Genomic DNA, 9,516 nt, shown 5'->3' on the forward strand with positions numbered 1-9,516 from the left:
TTTTATCTTGATGCAAAATGGGCTTAAAGTGAGTGCAACGATCATGAAAACTTGCCCTAAATGGAAAGTCAACCATTTCCAAATTAAGTAACTTTTCCAATTCCTGATTAAATGATGAATCCGTGATCCAACCTTGATCAAATTTCACATGTAGGATCCCCTAGGCATGGATTTTGAGATTCCACTCTCAAAATGTCAGGAGTTGGCTTTTCTGACCCCATAGTTGACTTTTCCCAAACTGTCTGATTCTCGATTCCATTGATCAATTGAAGCACTTCTAGCTCAAATACAGACCCTGGTGGACATATGGAGGGCCATGGAAAATAGTTTCACCCAAAGAATCAGAAATAAACTGATTTTATACCAAACCCTAGTTTTAGGGAAAAATGATTAGGAACTGATTGCATTGATTGCCAATGGATCTTTCTGAGATAATTGTGAATCTTCCTAGGCCAAGATGCCTCTTCAATCATGACATGGATGAGCCCCTCTACTTCCAACCCAACATTGCCTGTTGCAAGTAGCCATGAAACCCTAATTTCTGATTTAAATCTAGATGAACACTCTGATAGCTTTGAATCCTTCACTGATGAACTGAGGACCATAATAAGATACTTGGACCCCCCTGAGACCCTTGAGACTTGTATACTTAGAAAATGAAGTCCAATTCTCAATCTTGCTTTGTATGGGCTCCTTCTGTTAAGGAGTGATCGATCAAAACCTGATCTCCATGTCACTAATGCAGTATGCAATGAGTATGACCTAATATGATGCTAATGAAGTGTCACTTTCATGCCTGTCAGCATCGGCAGAAATACGGAAAATGATAATTGAGGCGGCGCGTGGGCCAACGACCCCTGCTGGGAATAATAAAGGAAAAGTCATGAACGAACTTCAGTATGAGTACTGGAAACCAACTTCTGGCTTATCGCTTGGGATACCGAGAATGTTTTATGCTTCACATGCGTATGTTTGAAGTTCAATGGCGTGATGCTCCATGAAAATGGAAATGCTACGCGATTTGGGAGGATGCAATGCAATATGATTTTACATGCAGGGATGCGGAATGCTTGATTAGAGAGAACGCAAAGCTGAGGCAAGGAATTCTGCTAGGGAAATGATCACCATCTTCTGGACCTGGCAAGGCTGTTGGAGATGCACATCACAAAGAACTCTGTGGGGAAATGACCCACCACACGGTGTTCTGGAAAATAACAAAATAGTGAGGCTCTGACTGGGGAGAGAATGGCACTGAAAACTTGCTACTAAGGAAAGCGACAATGGTTCTGGCAACCATAATCTGCGAGAGAGACGACTCAGCAGGGGAAGCAAACACCGATACGGTACCGAGATTCTGCTTCAAGGAAAGAGACCATGGGTCTAGCATCGAGATCATCGATCTGGCATCGAACTCTGAAGAGCAGCCGCTTCTGCTGGGAAGATACAGTCTGGCACTGTCAACTCCGCTGGGGATATACAGTCAGACACTTTCAACTCCGCTGGGGATATACAGTCAGACACTGTCGACTCTACTGGTGAATGTATAATCTAAATAAAATGCTTGGGGAAGTACAACAGTGAGAGCCTGCTGGGGATTGTAGAATCCAACGCTCGGACCAGCTCTGCAGGGATAAGATACCAAATTCCAACTGTTGAGGAAAAACATCCGCGATCATTTGATGGGGACCTTAAGGAAATGCCCCGAGTGTACCTATTCTGAATAGACGATCCAAAGCACTTAAAATTTACAGCAATTTTCAATGTTTATTAAGCACGTACCTGTAAAGCTCTTATGTTTCATGATGCAATGTTTATAAAAATTTCGGACGTCATTTTTGCAAACAAAACAGTAAAATGAAAATGAACACAGAGATGTACTGAATAACATGATTTTATTGATTGAGTGGTCTCTGAATAGATATTTACATCAAGAAGCAATCCCTGGAAAGAGGTAATTGCACAACAGATAAAAACAGAAATTAATCTAATGGCAATGTGAAATGGATTTCTATCGGGTTCCAATTCTGCTATGATTCGCTCGTCTTCAAGATCCTCCAGATGATCAGCTTTCCGAAAAAGGTGATTGGATTGTTTCCTATCCTTCAGAAGTTTTTGGTTATCGACACAAGATGATATTCAGAACTACTCAAAACGCAGCCATTCGCTTAATCCCTAACTTTTGCCTGGATCGCCCTTTCGGGTTTTCAATCCACCGGGATACCCATTTTTGCCTAAGTTGCCCTTTCAGGTTTTCAACTTGCCGGGTGTACAATCTTTTCATTTTTTAATCCCTAACTTTTGCCCGGAACCTTTTTCATTTTCTTGGTTCGCCGGGAGGCCCATTTTTTTGCCTGGACTATTCTTTTTATCGTCCAGCGGATCTATTTTATGCGAAGTATTTTTTAACTACGTCTGAGTTAACAGGGGAAGTGAAGTTTTCACCATCCATAGTTGCAAGCATTAAGGCTCCACCATCAAAAACCTTGGTGACAATATACGGTCCATCATAGTTAGAAGTCCACTTTCCCCTGTGATCTGTCTGAGGAGGAAGGATCCTTTTCAACACCAAATCTCCGACTTGGAAGCATCGAGGATGCACTTTCTGATCAAAGGCTCTCTTCATCCGACTTTGATACAACTGCCCATGACAAATGGCTGCCATTCGCTTTTCTTCGATAAGACTCAACTCATTTAACCTTGTCTGAATCCATTCAGCTTCGTCTAACTTGACATCCAACATGACTCTTAGAGAAGGAATCTCCACTTCAACAGGTAGGACTGCTTCCATACCATACACAAGGGAATAAGGGGTTGCCCCGGTCGATGTACATACTGAAGTACGGTACCCATGCAAGGCGAAGGGTAACATCTCATGCCAATCTCTGTACGTAACGACCATCTTCTGCACAATCTTCTTTATGTTCTTATTTGCTGCCTCAACAACACCGTTCATCTTAGGACGATAAGGGGAAGAGTTGTGATGTTGAATGTTGAAGTTCTTGCACAACTCTTTCATCATTTTGTTATTGAGATTAGAACCATTATCAGTAATGATTCTTTCGGGAATCCCATAACGAACAAATGATTTCTTTCTTGATGAATCGGGCAACCACATGTCTGGTGACCTTCGCAAATGATGCTGCTTCGACCCACTTGGTGAAATAGTCGATGGTAACAAGGATGAAGCGATGCCCATTGGAAGCAGTCGGCTCAATCTTTCCAATCATATCAATGCCCCACATAGCAAAAGGCCACGACGAGGACATCACATTCAGAGGATTTGGCGGCACATGCACCTTAATAGCATAAATCTGGCATTTATGACACTTCCGAGCATATTTGAAACAATCAGATCCCATGGTCATCCAGTAATAACCCGCTCTCAACAATTTCTTAGCCATTGCATGTCCGTCGGCATGAGTATCGAAGGAGCCTTCATGAACTTCCTACATTAACATGTCCGTTTCGTGTCTATCCACGGATCTGAACAAAACCATGTCAAAGTTCCTCTTATACAACACATCATCTTTGTTCAAGAAGAAACTGCCTGCCAATCTTCTCAAAGTCTTTCTATCATTGTTGGATGCCCTTGCAAGGTACTTTTGATTCTTCAGAAATCACTTGATGTCGTGATACCAGGGCTTGTCATCAACTACCAGTTCAGCAGCAAACACATACGCGGCCCTATCAAGGCGCATAACATCGATCCTGGGAGCATAGTTCCACCGAATCACCTTGATCATGGAGGACAGAGTAGCAAGAGCATCTGCCATCTGGTTCTCATCACGAGGTATATGATACAACCTTACTGTTGTGAAGAAAGTCAATAGTCTTCTCGTGTAATCTCTGTAAAGGACCAGATTAGGCTGGAGAGTATTCCAATCACCATTCACTTGATTGATCACTAGAGCTGAATCCCCGAAGATGTCCAGAGTCTTGATTCTCAAATCAATGGCTTGCTCAATACCCAATATACAAGCCTCATACTCAGCTTCATTATTGGTGCACTCAAAAGTCAGGCGAGCGGTGAAAGGCATGTGGGCACCTTTCGGAGTGGTAATGACATCACCAATTCCACTTCCTTTGGCATTGACGGCCCCATCAAACATTAAAGTCCACTTTTCATCTGGATCAGGTCCCTCCTCAACAACTGGCTCTTCACAGTCTTTCATCTTGAGGAACATGATGTCTTCATCCGGAAAATCAAACTTCATCGGCTTATAATCATCAATCGGCTGCTGAGCAAGATAGTCTGATAGAATACTCCCTTTGATGGCTTTCTGGGATGTATACTGGATGTCGTACTCTGACAGTACCATTTGCCAACGAGCAACCCTTCCGGTGAGAGCTGGCTTCTCAAATATATACTTGACTGGATCCATTTTGGAGATCAGTAAGGTCGTGTGAGTCAGCATGTATTGTCTCAATCGCTTAGCAGCCCTTGCAAGTGCACAACATGTCTTTTCAAGCATTAAGTATCTCGACTCGCAATCTGTGAATTTTTTACTCAGGTAGTAGATGGCATGCTCTTTCCTACCTGTCTCGTCGTGTTGACCAAGAACACAACCCATGGAATTATCAAGTACTATCAAATACATAATCAGCGGTCTCCCTGGGACTGGAGGCATAAGGATTGGAGGATTCTGCAAATACTCTTTTATCTTCTCGAAAGCCCTTTGGCAATCATCATTCCACCTGATGGACTGATCTTTTCTCAACAATTTGAATATTGGCTCACACGTGGCTGTTAGGTGAGAGATGAACCTTGCAATGTAGTTCAACCTTCCTAAGAAACCACGAACTTGTTTTTCTGTTCTTGGCTCAGGCATTTCTTGTATCGCTTTCACTTTGGCCGGATCCACCTCAATCCCTTTTTCACTAACAATAAAACCCAGCAGTTTTCCATATCTCACCCCGAAAGTACACTTGTTCGGATTAAGCCTCAGCTTGAATTTCCTCAAACGCTCAAATAGTTTCTGCAAATTCACCAGATGTTCTTCTACCGTCTGAGATTTGGCAATCATATCATCAACATAAACCTCGATTTCATGATGAATCATATCATGGAAAAGAGTTACCGTAGCTCGTTGATATGTTGTCCCAGCATTTTTCAGACCAAACGGCATCACCTTGTAGCAGAAGGTGCCCCCATGGGGTTATGAAAGTTGTCTTCTCCATGTCTTCTGGTTCCATCTTAATTTGATTATAGCCAGAAAAGCCATCCATGAAGGAGAATACCGAGAACTAAGTTGTGTTATCCACCAAAACATCGATGTGAGGTAATGCGAAATCATCTTTAGGACTAGCTCTGTTCAGATCCCGGTAGTCGACACACATCCGTACCTTCCATCCTTCTTAGGTACTGGAACGATATTTGTAATCCATGGCGGATAATTTGTAACTGCTAGGAACCCTGCGTCCAACTATTTTTGCACTTCTTCCTTTATCTTGACAGCCATCTCTAATTGAAGCATAAACCCTCAGATGGCTAGGGATCAATTCATGAGACTCTCAAGTTAGAATCTTTTAACCTTTCTATCTTCTGAGAAAGACCTAGGAGGATGACTTGCTTACTTCACATGATATGCAAAGATGTAATGCCTAAAGTCCTACAAAGTGAAATGCAATATGCTAAGCTAGTCCCAAGAGAGGAGGGCAAATTTTGAGGTGTTACATTATCCACCAAAACGTCGATGTGAGGTAATGGGAAATCGTCTTTAGGACTAGCTCTGTTCAGATCCCGGTAGTCAACACACATCCGTACCTTTCCATCCTTCTTAGGTACGGGAACGATGTTTGCAACCCATGGCGGATAGTTTGTAACTGCTAAGAACCCCTTATCCAACTGTTTTTGCACTTCTTCCTTTATCTTGACAACCATCTCTGGTCTCGTTCTTCTGAGCTTCTACTTGACCGAAGGACAATCCTCTTTGAGAGGCAAACGATGTACCACGATGTCCGTGTCAAGCCCTGGAATATCCTGATAAGACCAAGCGAAGACGTCAACATACTCTTGCAGCAGTTCAATCAGCCCCTTCTTCACATCGTCTTCCAAAGAAGCCCCTATCTTGATTTCTCTCTTGACGTCCTCGATGCCAAGATTAATCACTTCAGTAGACTCTTGATACGGTTGAATGACCCTTTCCTCCTGTTTTAACAACCTGGCAAGTTCTTCAGGGAGTTCACAGTCTTCATCACCCTCTTCTTCAGCTTGAAAGATCGGATTTTCAAAGTCGAAGCGAGCCATAGCAGAACCGTTATCAATAGGATCCGGTGACGTGCATCTGCATGAGTTATGGTATGTGCTTATGAGTGTGGAAGAAGTGAAAACTAAACAAAACATTGCCAAAATATTTTTTGATTTTTTTGGTTTTTGAAAACTGCAAAAATAGAAAGACAGTGAACAAAATATTTGAATGCAAAAAGACGTCCTTTATTTATGATAAAAAAATGCAGGCATTCACATAGATGAGCCCTACAATGAGTCATTACGCCCTGGGAGGAACATAAGGCTTGGACGTGCATGAACAAACAAGAAAAATTACTCTTCAAGAAGAGTGACTTGGATAATATCCTCAGAAGACCAATTGTTGGTGACTTCACCCGGGACCCTCGGACGCACCCAGTTGTTAATGTCGCAATCACTATCTCCATCTTCTTCGTTGATTGCAGAGATCTGGCCATACTGGATAATGCCAGCGCTGGAGAAAGTAATCGGCCCCTGACGAGTCTGAAGCGCTGAAGTTGTGGAAGTCAGAGTTGGCTGATACCCAATCCCGAACTTGTCTTCTTTCATTGGTAACTCCAACAAACGTTCCCAACCGGGAGCAACACCTGAATTCACCATAGCTTGTGCCTGCTTGAAGGACGAGATAGAGGCACTTGCTTTAACCTCTTCCACCGGAGCTGCATCCTTGACCTGAACTACCCCAAAGGCCTGACACAGGGTCTCATGAATTTCACCTTCTACTTTTACATACTTGAATGTAGAAAGGTTACTGACCAGAATGTCCTCCTCACCACAGACAGTGATAATTCGTCCATTGACTGGGAATTTGATCTTTTGATGCAGAGTTGAGGAGACTGCCCCAGCATTGTGGATCCAAGGACGACCTAGCAGGAAGCTATACGAGGGACTGATATCCATCATATAGAAGACGGTGTTGAAGGTTTGCGATCCAATCAGAATTGGCAATTCTACCTCTCCGAACACCGACCTCTTAGAGCCATCGAAGGCTCTCACCACGAGATCAGAAGGCTTTAAGACCAAACCTTCTACTTCTAACCTTGACAGGGCTCTCTTGGGTAGCACATTGAGAGAGGAGCCAGTGTCTACCAGAACATGTGATAACACAGTGTCTCTGCATTCCATTGAGATGTGCAAAGCCTTGTTATGATTGCGTCCAACCGGTGTTAAGTCAGAATCAGTAAATCCCAACCCGTTACTTGCATGAACATTTGCAACGATCCCTTCTAGTTGGTTTACTGAGATCTCCTGAGGCACATATGCAGCATTTAGGACTTTCAGCAGTGCCTCCCTGTGTGCCTCTGAACACAGCATGAGTGAGAGAATAGATATCTTAGACGACGTCTGAATCAACTAATCGACTACCTTGTAGTCGCTTTTCTTTATGATTCTCAGAAGCTCGTCCACATCCTTCGTGAAAGTAGGATCTGAGCCAGCCTGGGGTGCAGAGGTACCCTCATTCACAGCTTGTTTGCCCTTGGCCTTCGCCGCGGCATCAACATTATCAGCTTGGGTAACCGGTGGTGAGAACAGTCTACCACTCCTGGTGAATCGCCCAATTCCACCAACATTGTCCACTGCAGGATTTATCACTTCCACTTCAGATTCCGACTTCTGATCACGCACCTCCTCTATTTTCAGTGGCCGTTCCACTCCATGATCGTACGTGTACACACTCCCCCCGTAATGCCAAGGAATGGCCCTTTCGCTGGTGAAAGGTAAAGGACCAGGGGTAGTGATGGTCATAGTGGATGGTCGCACCGGTTGCGTTTCTGGAACACTGATCTGAGCAGTTGGGTAGTGTCATACGGTGAACTGACTTGGGATATTTTGCTTTTTATCGCAATGTCGCGGATAGCAAGAGTCGCCACCGACTTTTCTTTTATCCAATAAGGAAAGGTGGAAAAGAACAGGAAAGACCTCAATAGATTTTGGGTTCGGGAGGTACATTATACAAAGGGAAGGTATTAGCACCCTTTGTATCCATGGTTATCCATGGGCTCTTAATTGCTGGATCACTTATATTTTTGTCTGAAAAGTGTCGGTGAATTGCTTAAAAAATGTTTGAAAGAGAGTTTAACTTTGTAATGATTCTCGTATGAATGTATACAAAGTATTTATCTCATTTAATTTTGAAAATGGTTTAGAAAAATATAACTCGGTAATGATTCTAGTATGAATGTATACCAAGTGGTGATTTTCTAGGATTTGTAAAGTGTGAGGGGTGGAAAATGTTTTAGGTTATGATCCAGCAATTGAGAGTTATACCTTCCTAAGGTCGTTATGAGCGTTTCCTATCCTTATGAGGGTAAAACTGTCCTTACTATTGAGAAGTAAGTAATTTTACCCTTTGGATGTTTAAGGGTCATCGTAGGGTCATCGATAGGTCATTGAAGGCAACAGTTGTAAGGATACCTTAGCATTTGAAGGGACGATCATCATTTAACCGTAGGCTACACCGAAGGGTCATCGTGGGACGAAATCATATATTCGAAGGCAACATCCGAGGGACTATGATTTATTTTATGATGATTTAATCGAAGGGTCTTTGCTAAGGGTATCCCCACATTCGCGGGACATGACCGTTATACCGTAATACCGTAGGGCAAAAGAGAGGTCCAAGATCACATATTTAAAGACCACATTTTAAAGTTAATTAGGTGATTATGATGAAGCTCCACATTAAAATCAATACATTAAAAATAATACATTAAAATTAATACATTAAAATTAATTATTAAAATTAACACATTAAAATTAATTATTAAAATTTAGGGTGAGCCTCCACAAGGGTATCCCGCAAATAAAGTGGAAGACCTAACGGCGGTCTTTTTTTCTGGGACATATGAACCTTTGCAAAATTAAGCAAACGGGTTAGCATACCAAATCAGGATGCAATCAAAGATTGCACCGCAAAAGAAATACAACAGCAAAAATGTCATGCAAAATAATGTATGATGATAAGGGAACAGATCAGAGAAGCATAGCACAGAACAAACGAAATATAAGCTACTGTCCCGTTCGCCTCTGCCTCGCCTAGCGAGGGCCTAGCGAATGCTCGCTACATGCTCGCTTAGCGATGTGCTAGCGAGCGGCTGCGGGTTTTGAATTTCAGAACAGTATGATCTCAGTATGCTGCAAGTCTTATGGTATTCAATTACAGAAATAATATGGTCAAACATTCAAGATAGGCTGGCATACTTAAACTCACATGCAAAACCTCAAATATGTTTATGAATTCAATTATAATATCACATACAAGTTAAGAA

The sequence above is a fragment of the Lathyrus oleraceus genome, chromosome 1 (genome assembly GCF_024323335.1).
Source record: "Lathyrus oleraceus cultivar Zhongwan6 chromosome 1, CAAS_Psat_ZW6_1.0, whole genome shotgun sequence".
Lineage (NCBI taxonomy): Eukaryota > Viridiplantae > Streptophyta > Magnoliopsida > Fabales > Fabaceae > Lathyrus > Lathyrus oleraceus.